A 25,086-nucleotide genomic window follows, 5' to 3' on the forward strand; every position below is an offset into this window, starting at 1 on the left:
GGTCTATCAAGTCTGTTAATTCTTTCAAAGAACCAACTTTTAGTGGCATTACTTTTTTCCATAGTTCTCTGTTTTCCCTCTCCTGTATCTCGGCTATGATTTTTATTATATCTACCCTTTTGCAGTTAGTAGGGTTGCTCTGTGGACTCTGCTCTAATTGGTATAAGTTTTGTGTCAGCATATCATCCAAGAGTCTCTCTTCTTTTTTAATGTGTGCATTTATTGCTATCAGCCTTCCTCTGATAAATTCTTTTGCTATATTCCACAGGTTTTGGTATGTCGTATTTTTGTTCTCATTGGTTTCTAGCAACTTCCTGATTTCATCTCTGATTTTGGTCAATACCCACGTCTTTTGTAATAGGAAGTTGTTCATCCTCCAATTGTTTGCCCGTTTTCTTCACTGTCCTTCTGTTAGTTTCCAGCTTTATGGCACAATGATCGGAGAGAGATGTCTGTATAACTTCTATGTGCTTGAACTTATTCATCTTGTGTCCCAGCACATGGTCAATTTTCGAATATTTCCCATGTGGACTTGAAAAGAATGTGATTTTTTTGCATGTGGGTGGAAAGTTCTGAAAATATCAAATCAAGTCATCCAATTGTGCTATTTAGATCTGTAGCCTCCTTGTTGAGTATCTTTCCCAATGATCTGTCTTTATCAGAGAGTGGTGTATTAAAGTCACCAACTATAATTGTTGAGCCTGTGATCTCTTTTTTCATCTTTTGGAGTGTTTGATTTGCAAATTCCATAGGTCTCTTGTTAGGTGTATATATGTTTATTATGCTCACTGGTTCTTGGTCTATTGTTCCCTTGAGCATTATATAATGCCCCTCCTTGTCTCTTGTTATGGCCTGTATCTTGAGATTGATTTGGTCAGATATTAAGATCTCTACCGTTGCTTTTTTTGTGTTACCATTTGCTTGGTACAATTTTCTCCAGCCATTAATTTGCAACCTGTTTTTGTCTGCAAGCTTGAGATGAGTCTCCTGGAGGCAGCAGATCGATGGGTTATGTTTCCTGAGCCAGTCTGTTAGCTTCTCCCTTGTAATGCCTGAGTTCAGGCCATTGATATTCTGTTATTATATCGTTCTGTGGACTCTGTGATATCATCTTGTACCTTTTGTGTTGGATACTTTCCTATCTACCTATCTTATCCACTTGTGTTATGTGTGTAGTTTATGTTTGTCTTCTTTCCACTATTGAGCTGATGTTATCCTGGAGGCTGTTTCCTCTTTGTTGCCCTATGGGGGGAGTTCTATGTGAAGGTCTCTTATTTGCCTTCGACGAGTGTTGATCCTAAGCCCATACTGGATTGGCAAGGATCTTTTGTAGGGTTGGGTCTCTTTTTATGTATTCTTTGAGGTTGTCCATGTCTGGGAAGAATCTTACTTCACCATCTATCTTAGTAGATAATTTGGCTGGGTAAAGTGTTCTTGGGTTTGCATTGGTTTCCTTCAATTTTTGGAATCTGTTACTCCATTCCCTCCTCTTCTTCATAGTTTCTGCTGATTTATATGAACATACTCTTATTGGGGTAACTTTATACGTGACTGCTGTTCCCTAGTTGCTTTTATGATCTTCTCCTTTTCTTTATAGTTGGATAATTTGACAATTACGTGTCTTGGTGACTTCTTGGCTGGTGTTCTTTCAGCCTCTTGAATTGTTGCCTGACTTTCACTTATTAAGCTGGGAAAGTTTTCCTCTAGGAATGCCCTTGCTATTTTTGCTGTTGACTTCTTTGTTGTGTCTTGTTCTGGTCGTCTAATTATTCTAATATTGTTTCTTTACACAGCACCAGACATGGCTCCCAGATTTTCCTCAGCTTCTTTGATTGTCTTATTTGACTGTTTTTACTGTGCTGAGGTATGTTTGGTTATCCTGTAGGTCACTGGTGCTATTCTCTGCCTCTTCAAGCCTATTGGAAAGGTCTGTCAATTTGTTACTGGATTTTGTTATTTCATCCCTTAACTCTTGTATTTCCCTTTGGTGTGTTGCCTTTATCTCTATAATTTCATCCTTTTTCTGCATTGCTTCCCTCATACCCTTTATTACTTCAAGCAGCATTTTGAAAATTTCTTTTTTTTTGGCAGGTTAGTATCTGCTTCTTCCATGACCATCGTCAGGTTCATGACTTCTTCAGGCATTGTCTTCTGTTTCTCCTGCTTTTTCATTTAAGCTGTTAGAACTGGTTACTGTTTATGTGTTGTTTTAGAGGAGCCTAGAGTCATCTTCCTGAGTTGAAGAGCCTTGGGCTCTCTCTTGGGTGATTTGTATGAGTACTTCTATGAACTACCTGCTGGTAGCTGTACTGAGGGGTCAGACTATCGCTATATCTTCCTGTAGTTTAACTCTTTTCCTATCCGTCCAGTATTCCATTACTTGGAATGTGTGTTAGATTTTCCTCTCATGTGATGCTGGTCATGTTGTTGTGGGCCCATGAGGGCTTTACATCCCTGGCCAATCTCTAAGTAGGCCTCACAGTTCTTGGAGAACCTCGGCTGGGCTGTGGTGTTTTCTCCTGCAACTGGAGTGCTGAGGAGGGTGTGTGGGCATACCCTCCTTGGTGTAGAGCTCTGTAGCTCGCAGGGAAATTACCGTAGACAGAGAGATCGCCTTGGAGGTTGGGTGGATGTTCCTGCAGTAGCATGGAACCCCACCAGTGGTGGTCATGCATTTCCCCCAGTCACTTGTAGGGCCTTGGGATTTAGGCGGAGGATAATCATTAAGGCTTATCAAATGTGAGCACTCTTCTTTTTTCCATTTTAATCAGAAAAAATAAATATAATTATTTTGGGTGAACAGTTTGAGCATTTGAGCAAGTACAGTTGTGATCATCAACAGGATCTTATATGTAAGTAATAGTTTGGTATTTTTTAATTGCAAAAGAAAAAGTGTTTATTACTTTTCCCAGTGATTTATCCTACTTTTTTTTTTACTGATGTAACACATATGTGGCAAAGCAAATTGTTGGAAAACCATAAGTAACCATTACGGCCATTATGCATCATGTGTTGTAGAAATTACTGAGATGAATTTCTGTACATTTCTTTCCCATGGAGAATATATTTTCATTGAAATTGCTGTTGGAAAATTGTGATTTTGAACTGAGGAAGTGCAAGAATGTCAGGCTTTGCATTGAACATTTTTATAGGTTGATTCTGAAATTTTTAAATACCTCAGTGTTCTTCAGTGTTGACATATGAATTGCATAGATGTCGGTATCCTTAGCCTTTCATTCCTGTGTTTAGGTTTATGTTGACTCCTCAATGATTGAATATATATATAGGTTTATGTTGATTCCTCAACAATATTTTTATCTACTCATGGCTCAAGTTGCAATATTGAAAGATTCTATGGGCAAAACCACTGAATGATGCAAGAAGCATCAAAAGAAGATGGAAAGAGCACACAGAGTCACTGTGTTTAAATAAAATAGTGGACGTTCCATCTTTTCAGAAGTTAGCACATGGACATGAATCAATGAAGAAAGAAGTTCAAACTGCAAGGAGAGCATTAACCAAAAACAAGACTCCAGGAATTGACTGAATATCAATTGAAATGTTTCAACAGGCTGATGACGAACTGGAAGCACTTACTCTTCTATGGCAGAAAACTTGGAAGACAGTTACTCAGGGAAGAAACCATGGGGGGGCTACACCCTGCCCTACAGGATTTCTATGAGTTGCAATCAACCTGATGGCAGTGAATTCGGCTTTTGTTTTTAATTAGTATCTCTTATTTTATTCATTTTTATAATTTGTTTATGATGAGAAATTTGTCCATTTTATTATGGTTGTCCAATTTCACTCACCAAAAAACTATCAATAATAATCATTTTTTAACCTTTTGATGTCAGTAGACACTCCAGTGATGTGAAATTATATTTGACACTGGGGATTTGGGATTTTATGACTTGTTCTTATTCTTAAGTTTTAATGCATGTTTCATAATTTTAGTAATCGTTTTAGAAAATTAAATGTTGGCTTTGTTAATTTTCTTTATTGAGTATTATTTTAATTTCCATAAATCTGCTTGAAATGTGTCAGTTGGTATCCTTTCTATTCCTGGAAACTTACCTTATTCAAATCCTTCTTTGCAGCTTGGATTTCTTCCTCTAATACCATAGCTTCTAACTAATATACTACCTCTTGAAATGTACTGAATTCCTTCAGTAGAGTGGCTCTGTACATTGCTTGCACCTTTTTTGATGTTTCTTGAATCACTCAATACTTTCCCAATAGAATTATTTAATATCACAACTGGAGACTTGAATTTTTTTTCTTTCAGGTTGTGAAATGTTGAGCATTTTATTCCTTTTTAGCTAATTTACCAGGTTTTTATACATCATTATGATATGTTTCTATGTCTTGCCTTTTGAAATTTTCTGTTCCGCTCTTTCTTCAGCATTTATTCCATTTTCTTTAGCTAAATCTATATTCAAGAGCAATTTTCAGAATCTCTCCATCCATTCTTGTCTTTTCTATCCATTCTTGTCTTTTTATTGATCTTTGTATTTTTCGTGTATGATATTCTTAAATGTTATGCCCAAGGTCAGCTGGTCTTTTATCATTGGTGTTCAATGCATTCAACCTATTTTAGGGATGCCCTCTAAATTCTAGGTTGTATTTGGTTCTTGTGGATTTTTAAATTTTTTCTTCAACTTCAACCTGAACTTGCTTATGAGCATTTGACAGTGTTGTACAGTTGGCCGCTGGCCTTCTTTGGCTGATGATATCATGCTTTGACATAATCTTTTCCCACAGGTGGAGTCAATTTGATTCCTGTATATTGCATCTTGTGAGGCCCATATTTATAGTCACCATTTATATTGTTGAGAAATATGATTTTCAATAAGTAAGTCATTGAATTTGCAAATTCTATTAATCTATCTCCAGGTTTGTTACTAGCACAAAGGCTGCATTTTCCAACTATAGATCTTTCTGTTTTTGTTTCCAAATTTTGCATTCCAATAATCAGTAATTATCAATACATCTAGATTACATCCATGATCAATTTCAGACTACAGAAGTTAGTAGAATCCTTCAATTTCAACACTAGTTTGAATGGTTGGTTTATAACAGTTGATAATATTTAAAAGTTTATAATAAAAATAGTTTATAATGGTTGAATGATAATCATATTAGCAATTCATTGTTGTGTATAGCTATTAATCTATCATAGCACTATACTTCAGGATAGATCTTGAAATATTCAGTTTAACATTGAATATGATGTTTTCCTTTTCAATTTGTCATTCCTGGTATAGTAAACCATATGATTGTCTTATGGAAAGTGGGGATTATCAGTTCACTAATGCCTAGTTTATAGGTCTTGATGTGTATCATTTCATTTTTTATGCAATTAAATTTTCTTCATATATTCTACATTCCAATCATCAATACATGCTTGCAGCTGTTGCTTCTCATTTGAGTCCTGTCTCATAAAGAAATGAAGGTTTGAAATCTATACCTCAGCCAAGTCATTAGGGTCCAAGTTAGTAAATCAGTCCGCTCCTCTCCAGTCATATTTTGAGTGTCTTCCAACCAAAGGGCCTTATCTTCTGGCACTGCATCAGATAATGTTCTACTGATAATCAAGGCTTTCAGTTATAGATCCCTCAGAAATTCCCATTTCTCCTTCTGTTCTGTCCTTCATCAAGGAGCTCTGCTGAAATCTGTCCACATTGGGTGATGCTATTTGTGTTTGAAATACCAATGCTACAGCATTACAGAACCATACAAGTCACCACAGTATGACATACAGACAGAAAACATAGTCGTCTGATCATGTGGAAAATCTAGATTCAGATTTCACTCTTACTGCCATTTGGAGGAGAGTGACTCATAGTAACCCTACAAATGTAGTGAATACTTGTTGGGCTACTGTCTTCAAGGTCAGCATTTCAAAACCACCAGCTGCATTGAGGGGGAAAGAAAGGGCTTTCTACTCCATAAGGAGTCACAGTCTTGGAAACCCTCAGGGACGGTTCTATCCTGCCCTATAGGGTCGCTATGCGTAGGCATCCATCAGTGGTAGTCAATTAGTGTTTGTATATTTTCTAAATAAAGGCATTTCTCAATTAATTAACCCCATAAAGTTGTTGCTGTTGTGTAAAGTCTGACTCATTCTGACCACAAAAGACAAAGTAGGACTGTTGAAAGGATGTCCAAGCCTCTGAATCCTCAAGGAAGATTTTCTCAGGGAGCACCTGGTGAATTAGAAATAGCCTGCCTATTGGTAATGAACTCCACCACTGCACCACAGGGCTCCTTCGAAGTTTTCTTCCAAGCCTCAAAACCAAATTCGCTGCCATCAAGTCAATGCTCTCTCATAGTGACCCTATAGGACAGGGTAGAACTGCCCCCTGTGAATTTCTGAGACTGTAATTATTTACAAGGGTTGAAATCCAGTATTTGCCACAGAGCTGCTAGTGGTTTTCAACTGCCAACCTTGTGTTTAGCAGCCCGACATGTAACCACTACATGACCAAAGTTCCTAACAGTTACCTTAGATACGATATTTTTCATAATGTGACCTTAATATCCAATCCTAACTACATAGGGGAAAGTCTTATTCTATCTAGATCAAAGACTTTTAAAAAATAATTTTACTGGGGGCTTGTACAACTCTTATCACAATCCACGCATACATCCATTGTGTCAAGCACATTTGTACATATATTGCCATCATCATTCTCAAAACATTTGCTTTCTACTTGAGCCCTGGTATCAGCTCCTCCCTCCCACTCCCTGCTCCCCTTGATAATATATAAATGAACTCTTGATAATATATAAATTATTATTATTTTGTCATATCTTATACCACCCAACGTCTCACTTCACCCATTTCTCTGCTGTCTGTCCCCCAGGGAGGAGGTTATAGGCAGATCCTTATAATCTGTTTCCCCTTTCTCCATCACCTTCCCTCCACCCTCCCAGTATTGCCGCACTCACCACTGGTCCTGAAGGGATCAGCTGTCCTGGATTCCCCTAGTTTCCAGTTCCTATCTGTGCCAGTGTACATCCTCTGGTCCAGCCGGATTTTGTAAGGTAGAATTGGGATCATTATAGTGTGGGGGAGGAAGCATTCAAGAACTAGAGGAAAATTGTATGTTTCATCACTGCTTCAATGCACCCTGACCGGCTCATCTCTTCCCCATAGCCCTTCTACAAGGGAATGTTCAGTTTCCCACAGATTAGTCCTGGGTCCCCACACCGCACTCCCACTCATTCACAATGCTATATGTTTGTTTGTTTTTTTGGTCTTTGATGCCTGATACCTGATTCCTTCGATGCCTTGTGATCTCACAGATCTCACAGGCTAGTGTCCTTCTTCCATGTGGGCTTTGTTGTTTCTTTGTTAGATGGCCCCTTGTTTATGTTCTAGCCTATAGGACCCAGATTCTATATCTTTTGACAGCTGGGCACCATCAGCTTTCTTTACCATTTTTGCTTATACACCTGCTTTGTCCTCAGAGATCAAGTTGGGATAGGCTGGTGTGCTTCTTTCAGATGGGTTTTGTTGTTTCTCAGCTAGATGGCCACTTGAATATCTTCAGGCCTTTAAGACTTCAGATGCTATATCTTTTGGTAGCTGGGTACCATCAGCTTTCTTCACCACATTTGCTTGTGCACCCATTGTCTTCAGCGATAGTGCCAGGAAGGTGAGCATCTCAGACTGCCGAATTGTTAGAACAAAGTGTTCTTGTGTTTTTTATTCATAAAGAATGTGAAGAGTCTCCATCTGAATCTTTATACTTAACATATAAATATATATACATAGAACTATATCCCTATCATTATATATTAATATATTTACATATATGCATGCCTATGTTTATACCTCCAGAAATGTCTTTTCCCTCCAAGACCTTTCCATTATTTCCTTCTGTACCACTATCATGTCTGACCATCATTCGGCTCTCAGTAATTTCTCACAGCTACATTGCACTTGGTCATACCCTAACAGAAATTATACACCCTCCTTGCCATCAAGTTTAAATCTCTTGTTGTTCCCTTGTCCCTGGGTTTGTTGTTCTCTCTCCCTTTCCCCCACCTCCCCTTCACTACTGTCCTCTGAGCACTGTCTGTCACATTGTTTACTCCTTGGGATTTTTTATCTTTCTTATTTTACATAGATAGACATGAAAATAAAAGAAGAAGAAAAAACGGTGAGAGGGGCTATAAATAGTTCCAGGTGTGTCTGCTGACCGTTGTGTATGTTTTCTGATTGAGAAAGATGAGGTGCCAAAACCCTGCCCTCTGAATCTAAAGTCTATTATTTGGGATTCCTCAAGGATGTTCTTGCTTTGCTCCCCTTGCTGCTATCTGAACTCCCTTCGTGTTTCACTCCAGTATTAAGGTAGCTATGGGCCCTGGGTCTCTACTCAAGTCCTCGCTCAATGCAAGAACACTTTGTTCTAGTAACCTGGTACTCTATGATGCTCACCTTCCCAACACAGTCACAGAAGCCAAAATGGGTGCATCAGCAAATACGAACAAACCTGGTGAAGAGAGTCGATGGTGCCTGCCTATTAGAAGATAGCATCTGGGGTCTTAAAGATTTGAAATTAACAAGTGACCATTTAGCAGGGAAGCAACAAAGTCAAAATGGAAGAAGCTACCAGCCTGTGTGATCATAATACGTCAATGGGATCAGGTATCAACATCAGAAGACCCAAAACAAACAATCATATCGATGCGAACGAGGGGGCACAATTGGACATCCCCTCACAGAAAGGTCTCAAGGACAGGACAAGCCAGCCTGGGTGCAATACGGCACTGACAAAACACACAACATTCCTTTAGTCCTTTCATGCTCCCCCCTCCCCCACTAACTATCATGACTCGGTTCTACCTTACAAATCTGGTTAGACTGGAGCATGTTCACTGGTACAGGCAAGAACTCTTGATACACAGAATCCAGGACAGATAAACCCCTCAGGAACAATAATGGGAGTAGCGATGCCATGAGTGTAGGGGAAGTGGCGAAAAGATAGGCGGCACCAATAGAAATGATCTATTTATAACACTCTTTACCCCCACCCTCAAGAGGGACTAACAACAGAAACATGGGTGAAGGGCAACAGTGGAGGGTGTAAGAGGTGAAAATAATTTATAATTAATTAAGGGGTCATGAGGGTGGGAGGGTGGGAGAGAGAGGTAAAACATAGGAAGTGATACCAAAGGCTCAAGGAGAAAGAATATATTTTGAAAATGATGGCAATTTATGTACATATGTGCTTGATACAATTGATGTATGGACTGTTATTAGAGCTCTAAGAGCTCCCGATAAAGTGACACATAAATATATATACATATGAATGTGAAACAATGAAAAAATGCCAGTCAATTAGGCAGTAATATTATGTTACAAAAGCAATATTGGTTGTTACTTTGTGATTATATTAGCATGTATTTAGAATATTTCGATCAGCAGTTTTTAACTTGTGGGTCACAACCCCTTTGGAGGTTGAACGACCCTTTCTCAGGGGCTCCCAATTCACAACAGTCCCCAAATTACAGTTATGAAGTAGCAATGAAAATAATTTTATGGCTGGGGGGTCACCACAACATGAGGAAGGTTGAGAACTTCTGACTTAGATGGTCCTGTAACACACTCACAAGCCTCAGGCAATCCTAGAAACATATACTTTATTTTTTGTTTTAAAGAGCTATCTGTAAAGCATGATGGTAGGCAGCATTTCTTAACTTTGCAGAGGGAATTGGAGGCACGATAATCACTTGTGGATAGACTGCCCTATGCTTCTCTCTCTAAATGTCAATAGTATCTCCCTGTCTGCCCAGACTGTCACAACAGAAACATGTCCAGATATTACTCAGTGCCTCCATGAAGGAGGGGGACAAAATTGCCTTGAGAATTACTGTTTTAGAGGAAACAATTTATGTTAAATGAGAAGAAAATTTATTGATGAGTATTTCTCCATGGAAGCAGAAATAACAATTGGAAAACCAGTACTAACAAGAATCACTAGTGCATGTTGTGTTTACTACACACCAGGTACTGGTTTCAACAGCTTGCCCACGTTTAGTCATTTCACTCTCCCAGTGAATTTATTAATCATGTATTCTTGTTTACATTTTGCTGATGAGAAAATTAACACATACATTTAATTATCTAAGGCCATTGAAGTTGTAGTAAGTTTTAATCCTGGGAATACTGCCTTCAGGAGATGAGTTGTTTGCTTTTAATAAACCTAAGTTTTAAAATAAATGACTATATTTAAAGACAAGTTGCAAAGATTTCATTTCACTTACTCTCCATTTTTCCTCCTATCTAACATTGTTCATCTCTATGCCATCAAGTAAATTTTGGCTCCTAGTGACCCTTTATTTTATATTAGTATGGTATATTTTTTGATAAACAATGGACAAATATTGATGTATTATTTAGGAAAGCCCACATATTTTTAGAATTTTTATGGTTTACCTCTCACTCCTGAGTCAATGCTAACAGTGACCCTCCATCCCCCACCCCGCTCCCATGAGTTTCTCAGAGTATAACTGTTAATAAGAGTGAAAAGCCCAGTCTTTCTTCTGAGGAGCTGCTGGTATTTTCAAATTGTCCACTATGAGGATCACAGCCCAATGCATCCCCACTACCTACAGTTTTCAATGTTAAGGTCTAATCTGGAGGAATAGCACATTACATTTGTTTATCACTATGTCTTGTTAGACTACTCTAGACAGTGACAATTCTTGGATTTCTGTGTTTGATGGCCTTGTCCATTTTGAGGAATACTGGTCAGTTATTTTATAGAATAATTATTTTATAGTTATTTTCTATTTTATAGCATGCTTGAAGGTAACTAATTTAATCTAAAATAGTGATTCTTAGAATGTTGATTCCTCCTCCCCTGGGAGGAAGGGGACAATTGAACAATATCTAGATATATTTTTTTGTTGTTAGTCTGTGGGGTGGGGGGCGGCGGGAAAGCTACTATTGACTTGGAATTTTTATAGAAAATAATTGATCAGTTTTCCCCAAAGTGAACTGTGATGTTTTCTCATAATTAAAATTGGGTTGTGGGTTTTAGGAAAGAATTCAGAGATAAAGTATCATCCTCATCAAACTTTGTTGATGTTAACCTTGCTCACTTGACCGCAATAGTGCTTGACAGATACCGTACATACTCGTGTAGGAGCCAAGTCTTTTATGCAGTTTTTGTGGTAAAATTAGTGCCTCAACTGATAATTGGGCCAGCTTATACTCAAGTATATATGGTATTCTTCAAGGTAAAGTTACTGTTTTCCCCTCTGCTCACAAAGTACCTTTTTAAGGAAGTTACATTGTGTCTAGCCACATCAAGGCATGAGGACTTATACTCTATCTATTTAACAGTGGATTGTCTACATAACTCATTTAGAACATTTCTGCAGGTGAGCTTTATCTCTTTCCCCCATTAATTTATGTGGTCATCCTTTACATATTTCACTAGATGTATCCCTAAGCATGTCCTATTTGAAATAATTGTAAATGGTATAGTTCTCTCACATTTCAAATACTCTTTTTAATTGCTTATCTGTAAACAAGCTCATTGTATCCTGTGATCTTGTGAAACACATTTATTAGTTCTAGGTGTTTGATTTTTGTAGAGTCTTTGGAGTTTGTTTGATATGGGCAGTTAAACCATCAGTGAGTGCCGGCTTTCTAAGAAGTGGTTTGGTAAACTTAGAAGCCACGGAGGAGGCTAATGGCGTTGCCTGCTCCTCTTTGGTCTCCTTAAACAACGTTTAATGTGGCACAGCTCTTTACTTGATGAAAAAACAATCTTTTGGCGGTTAACTTAAGAGAAAATCTACTGCACTTGCTGTACAAGGTAAGCAGGTGCACTTGAACCACTGTTAAGAAGGGTAAGTAACAAAAGTGAGCAAAAATCATGGCTTCATTTCTAGTTATGACTACCATATGTCAGGTCATCCTGGCTTCAGATTATTAGTCTTCCCAGAGAAAGTAGGACATTTCAAACTTACATATCATAAATAAGGAATTTAATTAAAGATTTGGTTAAGTCAAAGTACAGAAGAATCTAAAAATTCATATAAATAATCATATAAGCCCTAAGTGGTGTCTTTTTCATTATCACTTTGGAGAAAAGGAGTTATTATTAGGTAGACTTTCTTTGATTTGACAAAGACTATACCTGAATCCATGGACAGAAAAATAATTAACTCTCTGTGTGAGCTAATTGATCTTTTTTTTTTTTTGGTATAACTCTTTTAGTTAAGGGTTGACAGTAAAACATTTTAGTCTAGCGAGAAACAAGGGAGTTGGAGGACTCAGGCATGCCTGACTCTAGGTGTAACCCCATGTAGCACAGAGACAATGCACTCAACTGCTCTTAGAAACAAGTGGACCAAAAAGAATATTGGTTTTAACGTATATTTATCAGTATGTTTTAAAATTTGTTTAGCTATATATATATTTAAAAAGCTCACTCCATTGAGTTGATTTTGATTCATAGAGATCCTAAGGACAGAGGAGAACTGCCCTTGTGGGCTTCTGAGACTGTAACTGTTTATTGGAGTAGAAAGTCTCATTCCACACACACCCCACCCCCACCCCCAGAGTAGCCGGTGACTTCGAATCACAGACCTTGTGGTTTACGGACCAACATGTAACCCTCTATGACAGGATGGAATTGCTGCTGTTTAAAACTTTTGACTAAGGTCGCAATACAATAGATAACCAGTTGCCATCACTTAAATTCTAGACAATGGTGAACACATGGCTGTGAGAGTAGACTTGTGCTCCAGAGTTTTAAATGGATGTATTTTCAGAGGTAAATGCGCAAGCTTTCCTTCTGAAGAGGCCCAGGATGGACCTTAACTTCCAGGGTTTGGGTTAGCAGGAGATCATGTTCACGGTGTGGCCCCACCTAGGGACTGTGATCACTTAGCTCAGATTGCATAAGCCATTCAACTTGCATGCATGAAGTTCCCTGTCAATATACTGCTTCAATTGGTTTTGAATTATCTTCAGCATAATTATGCTTATACTTGATGTTTGTGCAACATATCACTTGATTTCTCTGTTGTTCTTCCATGGGCATTGCGGAACCAAGTAAAATGAAATTCCTAGAAACTTCAGTCTTTTCTCTCTATGCTTATATACCTATCGGTCCATTACAGGATGTTTGCTTTCTTTATGTGTAACCCATATAGAAGGCTTTCATCTTTGATCTTCATCAATTACTTCAAGTCCTCCTTACTTTCCACAAAAAAGCCACATTATTTGCATATTGCAGATTGTTAATGAGTATTCCTCTCAACCTGACCCCACGGCCTTCATATGGTCCAGTTTCTGACAATATTTGCTGAGCATACAGATTGATTTAGTGAATAAATATGGTGACAATAGATAGTCAAGATGGACATCTTTCCTGATTTCAAACCACGCAGTATGGTCTTACTCTTTTCAAATGCCTCTTTGCTTATGTATATGTATGCATGAGCAATTAAGTGTTTTGGATTTCCCAACATCCATAGTGTTATTGAAAATTTGTTATGACCTATGCAGTTGAATGACTTTGTGTAGTCAACAAAAGTAAACATATTTTTGTATCCTCTGCTTTTACCCAAGCAATGATATCACCTGTTTTACATTTTCTTCTGAATCCAACTTAGATAACAACCGAGATGTTTAAACAAAGTATGTAATATTATAAATGCTAATTAAAAAATCATTTTATTGGAGGCTCGTACAACTCTTATCACAATCCATACATCCATCCATTGTGTCAAGCACATTTGTACATTTGTAGCCATCACCATTCCAAAACATTTACTTTCTACTTGAGCTCTTGATGTCAGATCCTTATTTTCCCCCCTCCCTTCCCGCTCCCTCCTCCCCCTCCCTCATGAACCCATGATAATTTATAAATTATAATGTCAGAAATTTAGGAAAACTGCTATCTGAACAACTGACTGGTCACTGTATGTATTTATGTCCATTCTGAAGAAAATAAATCCAACAATGAAAAATATTACTGGAGAACTTTATGAATATTGTATTGTACAAACCTGATACTCATGTGTATCTGACCATAACCATTTTACTCTCACTTGTCTCTCACAAATGCAAAAGCAAGACAATGAATAAGGAGAACTGAAGAAGGTTGAATGCCTTTTAATTATGGTGTTGGCAAAGAAAGGTGACTGCTGGAGGAACAAACACATCTGCTTTGGGAAAAAATATAGCTAAATGTGCCTTAGAAATGAGGATGGCAAGATTTATGTCTCATATAATTGAGCATGTGATCAAGAGAGAACAGTTCCCGGAGAAGGACGTCATGTTTGGTAAGAGCAGATGGTCGGCAGGAAAGAGGAAGTCCTTCAATGGTATGGACTGATACGGGGAATGAAACAAGGGGCTCAGACAGCTGTGATGCTGGGGATCTTGCCAGATGGAGAAATAGTTCCTTTGATATAGCTATAGGATCGCTATGAGTTGGAGTCAGGTGGACGCACCCCACCACCACCACGTAAGCTCGTTGAAAATGTATGCTTGAGCAGATGTGTATTTGTGCCCTGGTGGCATAGTACTTACACATGAGGCTGCAATCTGAAAGATTGCCAATTCAACCCCCCTGTGGCTCTGCTGGAGGAAGACAGGGCTTTCTGCTCCAGTAAACAGTTACGGTCTCAGAAACCCACAGCGGGGGCCACTATGAGTCAGCATCTACTCCATAGCAGTATTTGGGTTTTCCACCTTTCAAAATAGCTCAGGAGGTGCAATGGTTCAATACTGGTCTGCTACCAAAGGTATGTGGTTTGATTGCATTAACTGCTCCAAGGGAACGAGATGTGGCAGTCGGCTTCTGCAAAGACTTCAGCCTCGGAAACCATACTAAGGAGGTTTATTCTCTCCTACAAGGCCACTATGAGTTTAGGTTTTATTTTTCTTCAAAATCCCATGAAGATGTCCACTGCCATGTCTTTTAATATGACTTACTTGTTTATTTAATTTTGAAGAGGGTTTTGTGTTTTTTCCCCTTCAATTGCCATTATGCCCAAGCTTTCTCTTGTCTTCCTAAAATTTTCATTCAGTGTGATAGACATGAGAATGATGAGGGGTGACACCCCCAAAGAAAATTTCCCCCAAAGTTATGTATTTAAATATTTTCTACAAAACAATCTTATCACATTCAAAGTATGCTCCATTACACTTAATACATTTGCCAAATCTGCAATTCCATTCTTAGAAACAATTTTCAAACTCCTCTGTTTGGATGACTGACAGCACCTCCTACATTTTTCTTCACTTCTACTTGTCAGATTGCTATCCTTTCATGTCCTTCTTCATTTGCAGAAACAAAATGAAGTTTCACACAGTAAGGTCAGGTGAGTAAAGTGTATGGGGAAAGCGACACATGCTGTTTCTCTGCCAAAAACTGACACACTGAGATGGCTGCATAAACAGGTGCATTGTCATGATAGCAAAACCAGTCCATGTCTGCCACAAATCAGGCCTTTTTGTCACACACTGTTATGCAATCTTGAATGCTTGATTAACAGTCTGAACTGGTGGAATGAACCCCAAATGCACGATTCCCCTCACATAAAAAAAACAGCAATAAATGAGCACCATCTTGATCTTTGATTTCACTTAAGCTTTTTTTTTTTTTTGGATGAGGTGGCAATGGCTTCTTCCACTGGCTTGAATGATGTTTGGTTTCAGGGCCATAAGAATAGCGCCATCTTTTGTCACCAGTAATGACCTTGGAAAAATGCCTGGGTCACTTCAGAGCTGTTCTTTCCAAGCACAGCATGCTTCCAATCAATGGTCTTTTTGCTGGTCAGAACCAAAGGTACAAATTTTACAGTGATGCTTATCATCCCCAAATCTTCTGTTAACATTTGCTGAACCAAGCTCCAAGATAACCCCAATAACTTCCCCAATCTCTTCTATGGTCCCTCATCAATCATTTAGCATAAGTGAAAGAATTTTGTTGACATTTTTGTCTATTCAGGAAGTTCACGTACATCCAGAATGAGGTTTGTCATCAATCAACATCTCACCTTTTTTGAAATGAGAAAATCACTTGTACACTTGAGTTGATCCCATAAAACTGTCCTTGTGAGTTGTGTTCAACATCACAACAGCTTCTGTGGCATTGTCCCCTGAGCAGGAAATAAAATTTCACAGTCACACACTGTTCTCTTAAATCAGCCATCACAAAAAACAAGGTTTAGCAAAACTTCTTTTAGGAAAAAACTTCACTGTGACCAGAGAGAATGTTCCTAGGTGATACCACTGTGTGCTCTAACTCACAGTGAATTGTTAGATGCTCACCTAGCAGGGAAAAATGTGTACTACTATGAAAACTTTCCCCAGTAGAGCCTTTTCCGGTTTGGGGGCGTACCCCCTTGTCTCTTTCTTCTCCTCCAGGGCAAGAAGTAGGATTTAATAGCCTTGTCTCACGGTGTGGTGTTAAGTATATTCAGCCCTCTTGATTTTGCTCAGGAATGTGAGATGAAATGCTGTATATCTTAATGAGCTTTTAGAGCTAGTGTGTAATTAGCTACTTTCCTGCCTTGACAATTTTGCAAGCTTGTGAGACAGGAGATGGCAACAACTCAGTCAGGATATTGGACATGTTACACGAGCAAGAAACTTGTTGAGTGAAACTAACAATATATTTATTTATTCATTTTATTTTATTTAATCCTTTTATTGGGGGCTCTTACAGCTCTTATAACAATCCTTACATCAATTGTATCAAGCATATTTGTGCGTGTTGCCATAATTATTTCCTAGATTTTTACTTTCTATTGAGCGCTTTGTATCAGCTCTTTCCCCTCCCCCATAACCTTGTGACCCCTTGATAAATTATAAGTTATTATTATTTTCATAGCTTACACCAACCGCTGTCACCATTCCCCCATGTTTTCTGTTGTTCGTCACCCTCGAGGGTGTGTGCATGTGTGGTTATGTGTTCATCATTGCAATCGTTCCTCGTTCCTCCCCTTTTTTCCCCACCTGCCCCCTTCACTTCTGGTATCACTACTCCCATTCCTTTTCCTGGATTCCACATGTCATGAGCTCTTATCTCTTATCTTTACCTATGCAAATGCTCTAGTCTTGCCCACATTGAAAGGCAGTACTGGGGTCATGGCAGTGGGGGCGAGGAAGCTTCCAGGCCAGACGAATATGCATGTTTCATGAGGACATTTCTGTGGCCTGTTTGATTCATCCCTTCCTTGTGACCCTCTGTGAGGGGATGTCCCATTGTCTACAAATGGTTTTGGGGTCTCTGCTCTGCCTCCCTCATTCTCAACAGTATGATTTTTTTTGTTTGGTTGTTTTGGGTTTTCTGATACCTGTTACCCGGTCCAGTCGACATCTCAGACTGGTGTGCTTTTTCCACAGGGGCTTATTGCATCTCTGCTAGATGGCTGCCTATTTAACTTCAAGGCTTTATACCCCTAGATACCATATCTTTTGATAGCTGGACACCTTCCACTTTCTTCACTACATTTGCTTGTGCACCCATTTTGTCTTCAGTTATCATGCCAGGAGGATGAGCAACAAAGATTGCCAGTTTGTTAGAACAAAGTATTCTTGGGCTGAGGCATGGCATGAACAGAGGCCCAAAGTCTGTCCACTACCTCAGTGTATTGCCATATAATTATATGTACCTAGGCTAATACCTTTATTTTTATGAATTAATGTATTTACATATATATACGCACCTATGCTAATTTCTTCCTCACTGAAGCATACCGTGACAGAGTACAATGCTGTTGAAACACATCAAGGAGTTAGTCCAGTATGAACCCCCCCACAGTGGGACGAACCAAGAAGGTAACATAACAGATCATCAATGAGGCAAAGCCAAGCCACAAAGCCCCTGAAGAGCCACCAAATTAGACTTCAGGCTAAGAGTGGGCAGCTCCCAGAATTCCCCAAAATTAGTGGGGAGATTGTCATAAAGGTCAGCAGACAGACCTGGAATTATGATTTTTTTCTTTCTTTCTTTTCAATCTCTTGAGTTCTTTTTGTTTGGTTTATTTTATTGTTGGCTTGCCTACTTATATAAGATAGGCATGGCAGGCAAGACTTCTTCCACTGAAGCACATGCCTTTAAAAGATCGTTTTATTGGGTGGTCTTACAACTCTTATTATAATCCATACATCAATTGTGTCAGAAATATGTCTACTCATGTTGCCAGCATTCATTTCTAGATGCTATCTTTCTATTGAGCCCTTTCATCAGCTCCTCTTACCCCCTACCCTCATGATCCCTTGATAGATTATAAATTATTATTTTCATATCTCACACCAACCACTTTCTCCCTTCCCCCATGATTTCTGTTGTTCCTCACCCTTGAGGGGTGTGTGTGCTTATGTGTGGATCATTGCAATTGGTTTTTCCTTCCTCCTCTCCACCCTCCTTCCCCCCACCTTTTTGGTACCACTATTCCCATTCCTGTTCCTGGGGTAGTGGATGAACTTCAGTGCTCTGTTCATACCCTCCCTCAATACAAGAACACTTTCTTTCAAAGTGGCATTCTGTGATGCTCACCTTCCTGGTACCATCACTGAAGACAAAATGGGTGCATAAGCAAATTTCGTGAAGAAAGCTGATGGCGCCTGGAAATGAAAAGATATAGCATCTTGGATCTTAAAGACTTGACATTAAACAAGTGAACATCTAGCAGAGAACCAAAAAGCCAACTTGGAAAAAGCACACCAGCCTGTGCAATCATGACATGTCACCAGGACTGGGTATTAGGCATCAGAAGACCCATAAGAAACAAACAAACAAAAATATTTTGTTGAGAATGAGGTGATTTGGGCAGACAACCAAATCTCATCTGTAGACAATAGGACATCTCCCCACAGAGGGGTCACAAGAAAGGGTTGGGTCAACCAGGGTACAGTAAAGCACGGATCAAATACACAATATTCCTGTGGTTCCTTCAGCCTTCCTCACCCACCATTCATTATCATGACACTAGTGCTGCCTCACTCTTTGGACTAGACCAGAGCATGTGCACAGGTACAAATAATAAATAAGAGCTCACAACACACAGAATCCAGGAAAAGGAATGGGATAAGCGATACCAGAAGGGTAGTGCATGGTAGTTATACAATAATCAATTAGAAGAATGAAGGGGTGGAGTCTAGCCTGTCAATGAGTTCATAGTCACATGGCCGTCTAAGGATTCTGGGAACTCCGGTATTTATTCTCAGAGTTGGGAGACATTCTCTCTCTCTCTCTCTCTCTCTCTCTCTCTCTCTCTCTCTCTCTCTCTCTCTCTCTCTCTCTCTGCAACTCCCTGAAAGACTCTCTAGTGACAAGACACATGGATCTCTGCTGATGGCAGCAAGAGCCCTGGACCTTGAGGAGCTGCATAGAGAACCATGAAAGTGCTGAGATGCTTACGCTGCCACTGGATCCACAAGACTTCCCACTCACTGGCCTGATGTCATCCTGCATTCAGCATCATTGCATGTGTTTCATGAGTCTGAAGAGGACTTTATAAATTGTTGTCAGACATATGGGCTAATGTCTGACTTATGGGCTTGATCTGGACGTGACTTGGATGTTTTCTCAATATTTGACTGCTCTTATTTATAAAGATATTTCTTAAACACGTATGTGTGTCTATGAATTTGTTTCTCCAGTCAACTAGGATGAACACATTATGGTACAGAGAGTGGAGTACTAGAGAAACACAACATAAAGATGGAGCGTGGATGTTTGTTGGACCTCTCCCTCATGGTAGTATTTCTTCAGAAGTCAGATATATTCATTTGGTTTACTGGATTGTTTACTGGAAAGAATATGGGAAGTTACAGTTTTGATTATTTTGTTTGGTTGTAGTCTTGGGTTATTCCTGTGTAGAATGGTGAAAATGAATGTGATTAATGCATATTTTGAGCTCTGGGGGGTGTAATCACAGTTGGAATTACTCAGAGCTGCTTAGGGAAAATGGCCTCTGTGGGCATGGTCTTCTCCTGTGGATTCTGGGAACTCTGGTATTCCTCCTTGGAGGTGGGAGACACTGTCCTTCTCCTTCTCTCTTCTTTCTGCAACTCCCTGAGAGACTCTCTACTGACAAGACACATGGATGTATTGCTAATGGCAGCAAGAGCCTTGGACCTTGAGGAGCATGTGGAGACCTACACCAGCACTAAGATGCTTAAATTGCCACTGGATCCACAAAACTTCCCACCCACTCGCCTGTAATCATCCTGCTTTCAGCATCACTGCATATGTTTTATGACTCTGAAGAGGACTTTATAGATTGGTATCAGACATGTGGGCTAATATCTGACTTATGGACTTGATCTGATCTGGTCTAGGATGTTTTTCAATATTTAACTTCTCTTGTATATAAAGCTCTTTCTTAAACTCATATGAGTGTCTATGAATTTGTTTCTCTAGTCAACCTGCACTAACACATAGGGCAGCGGTTCTCAACCTGTGGGTCATGACACCTTTGAGGGTCAAACAACCTTTCACAGAGGTAAAGACCATTGAAAAACACATAAATATTTCATAATACATAATTACATATTGTTTTGTGATTAATAACTATATTTATGTTTATGTTCAATTTGTAATGATGAAAATTTATCCTGAATATCAGATATTTACATTATGATTCATAACAGTAGCAAAATTGCAGTTATCAAGTAGTAGCCAAAATAATTTTATGGTTGGGGGTCACCATGGCATGAACTGTCTTAAAATGTTGTGGCATTAGGAAGGTCCCGAACCACTGATATAGGGAAAATGGGGAGTGGTGGGGGTGGAAGGGGTAACCGATTGCAGTGATAGACACATAACCCACACACCCCTCCATTGGGAAGAACAACAGAAACCATGGGGGAAGACAGACAGTGGTCAGTGTGAGATAAGAAGATAATAATAATTTATAACCTATCAAGGGGTCATGGTGGGTGGGGGAAGAAAAGAGGAGCTGAAGCCAAGGGTTCAAGAGAAAGTAAATGTCTATTAAAGTATGATGGCAACATATGTACAAATATGCCTGAATACAAATATGCCTGCTGTAAGGATTATAACATGATTTTTAAGAGCACCCATTAAAATTATCTTTTACTAAAAATAAAAAATAAGATAGGCATGGGAAGAAAGACTGAGAAGAAAACAATAGGACCAATGGTCCCAGAGAGACTTAGGGGAGAAGGAGGCAGGGGAAGAGAGCAGTGAGCAAACAGCACCATAGACAGGGAACAACTAGGGAATTAAAATCAACAACAAGGAGAAAATAGAGATCCTGGGGTTGTTTGGCAACAGCAATCTAGCTGAGAGGAATTACTAAGAGTCAGAGGAAGGGTGAGCATGATGGTGGGCAGGAGGAAGGTACAAGGAAACAGAGGAATGATCTACAAAGCAAAGCTATGGATAGAGGGATACAAACAATTTTGATTTTGTCACTTTTTCCCCTATAGCTTAACCGTGGCCATGCTGTACAATGTATTTACAGACACATTTAGAAAAAGTTCAACACTTTTTACAAGGAAAATCTGTTACTATTTCCTGGCTTGCTTTTTTCTTTGTCTTTTTTTCAAGAAAGCTATAACCTCTAGGAATACAGGAGTTGCCTTGGTGATATAGTGGGTTATATGTTGGGCTGCTAACCTTAAGGTCAGCTGTTTGACTCCACCAGAAGGTCCAAAGGAGAAAAGGAAGAAGCCTCAGAAACCTCAGGGATCCACTTGACTGTGACCTCTAGGGAGACATCAATCAGGCAGACTCAGGGGTAGTGCATTGGATCTCTTCCTTTTTAGCATTTCTGTCATTCCCAGAAGAAAGATAAACACTTTGTTTGTAACCTCTTCTGCTTATTTACCTGTTCTGCTTATTTCAATTAGCATTACTATTGTTACTTGAGTATTGGTAGTCCTGGTATGTTGATGAGGCTGGAGACAGAGTATATGCATAAAAAAGAACATTATGTGGGATTGAAAGAACAAATACTTGTCAGTGAGACAGAACGTCTTATTAATGATGAAATTTCACTTACTTGTATGTTAAAGCTTAAATTTAGCACTCTGGAAAGGTAGTGTTTACTTGAAAATTCAGGAGCATTTTACTGGAGTACTGGATTTAGGTGGAAGTCTTTGAGGTACAGTGGAAAATTATAATGGCGAAGCTAGATTTTGTAAAGTGACAGTGACTTTGAAATATGTTCAAACAAAGTAAGATGAGATACACACACACACCATCATCAGTATGTAAATAACTAAGAAGCTTCATATCTAAATTACATTATAGCAGTACTTGCTGGGAGGATTTCACCAATTGATAGCTCTGGGGAAAGTGTAATTGCTTTAAATTACTTTAATTTATATTTGATAAATTCTCAATGGCAACTTAAATGTTTTGCCCAAATATTTTGAATTAAACATTGTTTCCCATTTTCATTCAGGGATACGTTTGACATTGAACAGAAGAAATAAAATGTAAATTCATTCCTACTGTACAGATATTCTATAAGTTCCAAATGAGTATATTAAATGACAAGAACTGAACGTGTAATTAGAAAGTAGGCTGGTTCTAATGCAACATACTAAAATATATCAAAATCTTCCAAAATAAAAATGTTCATATCTGTTATTCTTTGAAGGTCAAACAAAATGATACTTTCGTTTTACATAAGTCAAGAAGAGACTAATCAGTCAAACTAAATCATATCAACAGAAGACATTTTGGGGGCACTGAGTATTTCAAAATGAATAATGCAAGCCTTTATCTTGGATTCCCTTATTGGTACAAATGGATAATGGGTTCTGTTGATTCAAATCCATCCAGAGGTGCCTATGGCAACTTGGCTAAGTCAGCATTCTCAGTGGTTTGGCAGTTAAAATCTCGTAACCCCTCATGATGTGACTGATAATGTAGTCTACTCCATAAAGGGATCTGCTATGAGGAGATCAACCATTGTAAGAAGGTAGAGGATGCGACCCTTTGGTGAGGTCACAATCCACATGCAATTGAAAGGATGTTTTCTCATGATGCTGTGGAAAAGCTTGCTTTGCTTTGTGCTGGGTCTGGGTCCCATATTTGGCTCAATGACATTTGTTTTGGGGACTTAGCCAGTGGCTTGCCACCTTGGAGTCACCAGTGGCCTGCCATCTGACTAGCTAACCTTGGTCTCATTTGCCTCTGTAAGCCTGACCTTCTGACATTGGATTCATTTGCTTTTGTAGTTGCCAGTCTTCCTGTGACCTATGGCCGAACATCTGACTCATGGCCTTGGAGCCTCCCTGGACTTGCCTGATTCTACAACTGTGTGAGCCATTTTCATATATATATATATATATATATATATAATATATATATATAATTTCACTTGTGTGTGTCTAGAAAACCTGGTCTGAATGTTTTAAAAGAAAGGTGAAGGTCCTGGTGATCTACTTCTGAAAATATTTCATTAAAATTCATGTGGAACATAGTTCTGCTCTGGCAAACATGGCTGCTGTCAGTGAGAATCACGTCTAAAAGGAGTGGTTTGTGTTCATATTTACAGGAGCTCACATTCAAATAGAGGGGTGTAAAGTTCACTGTATAAATGTAATAAAGGAAGTGGATATTCATTACTCTGACTACAGAGATGTAGGAGTAAACAGTTTTTGTTAGAAGGGGGCTTGAGGGCAAAAGAATGGAAATAAATGAAACAACAGGGCTCTGTGCTTTCAGTTTATTCCTCAGACAATTTAATGCACAACTTTTTAAATTCTCATTGAATGAAGAGCTGAGATAAATAACCCCAGCATGATAAAATGGCAACAAAGAAGCACACCCAAACAAATAAGCCACTGTTATATGACAGTCTTGTACCAACAAAGACATGCTTAAAACTATTCAATATTATAATGGATCTTAAAATGTTAGGGCTCTCTAAAACTCAATTGCTTTGAAAAAAACACTTTTTGAGAAACATCACATTGCACATATAGAAAAAATAATTTCTTCTAGAGAAATTATATTATGTTTCACATTTTACCAAAAAAAGAGAGACAAATAAGTCAATAGAAAACTAGAAGATATTTGTAGAAAAACATTTATTTTACTCAAAGAGGCACAAAATATTTCCACAATAAACTCAATTAGAAAAGTTAAGCTATGCAGCTAGCAAAATGATTTTATCTTCTTATTAATAATATTAGACAGAATTAGTAAAACATAAGCAGAATATGGAAGCACCATGTTGCAACCTAACATTTTAGAAATGAAGAAAATTGGATTTTTCCTTGACAGGCAAAATAAGCCTAAAAATGGGATGAAATAATAAACATTACCCCAAAACAAAAATGGCTTTGATTTGTGAGGGCCATTGAAGGAAATCATATTTAAAGTAGATCACCAGACCTTTCTTCTGAGGCAGTTGAAAGGGTAGTACATTAAACAATGGCATGGCCAGAATGATCCAGGGATCAACCACAACAGTCAAGCAGACGTTCTAGGTCTGGCTTCGTAGGAGGAGCCTAACACTCAGATGCTATTGATAGCTCAACACAAGCAGAGTTCCTTTTGTTAGTGGTTCATGCATACCAAGAGCACTTCTTTTAATTCAGTTTCCTATAACCTGCCTACAAAAATAGGTTTTCACTGAGCTTATTATTTCAGCTACTCTCTATGGTCCAGTTGACCTCCCAGTGACCCCGCATCGACAACAATGAAACACTGGCCAGTCCAAGACCATTCCTATGGTCCACTGGGTGTCCACCACTTTGATCCAAGTGGTTTTCATGAGTTTGTATTTGGATGCAGATTAGCAGGCCTTTCCCCCTAGTCAGCCCTGCTCAGGAGCTCCTTTGAAACCTGATTAGCATCACAGCCACACCCAAGCCTCCAAGGACACACAAGTGGTAGATGCATTGGCAGGGACCTGTATGGAAGCTTCAAATTCTACCCCTAGATTACAAATGCTTTCATCAGGTCACTCTCAGGGGGTAATAGTTGCTGACAGTTACACTTTTAATTGTATGGTAATAAATTTTCACCCTGGATTTTGTTTATTTGTTTTTCATTATTTAGAAGCATTTCATGTTATCTGCAAGACTTTTACCAAGCAGTTGGACTG

This window comes from Tenrec ecaudatus, chromosome 7 (assembly GCF_050624435.1).
Source record: "Tenrec ecaudatus isolate mTenEca1 chromosome 7, mTenEca1.hap1, whole genome shotgun sequence".
NCBI classification, from domain to species: domain Eukaryota; kingdom Metazoa; phylum Chordata; class Mammalia; order Afrosoricida; family Tenrecidae; genus Tenrec; species Tenrec ecaudatus.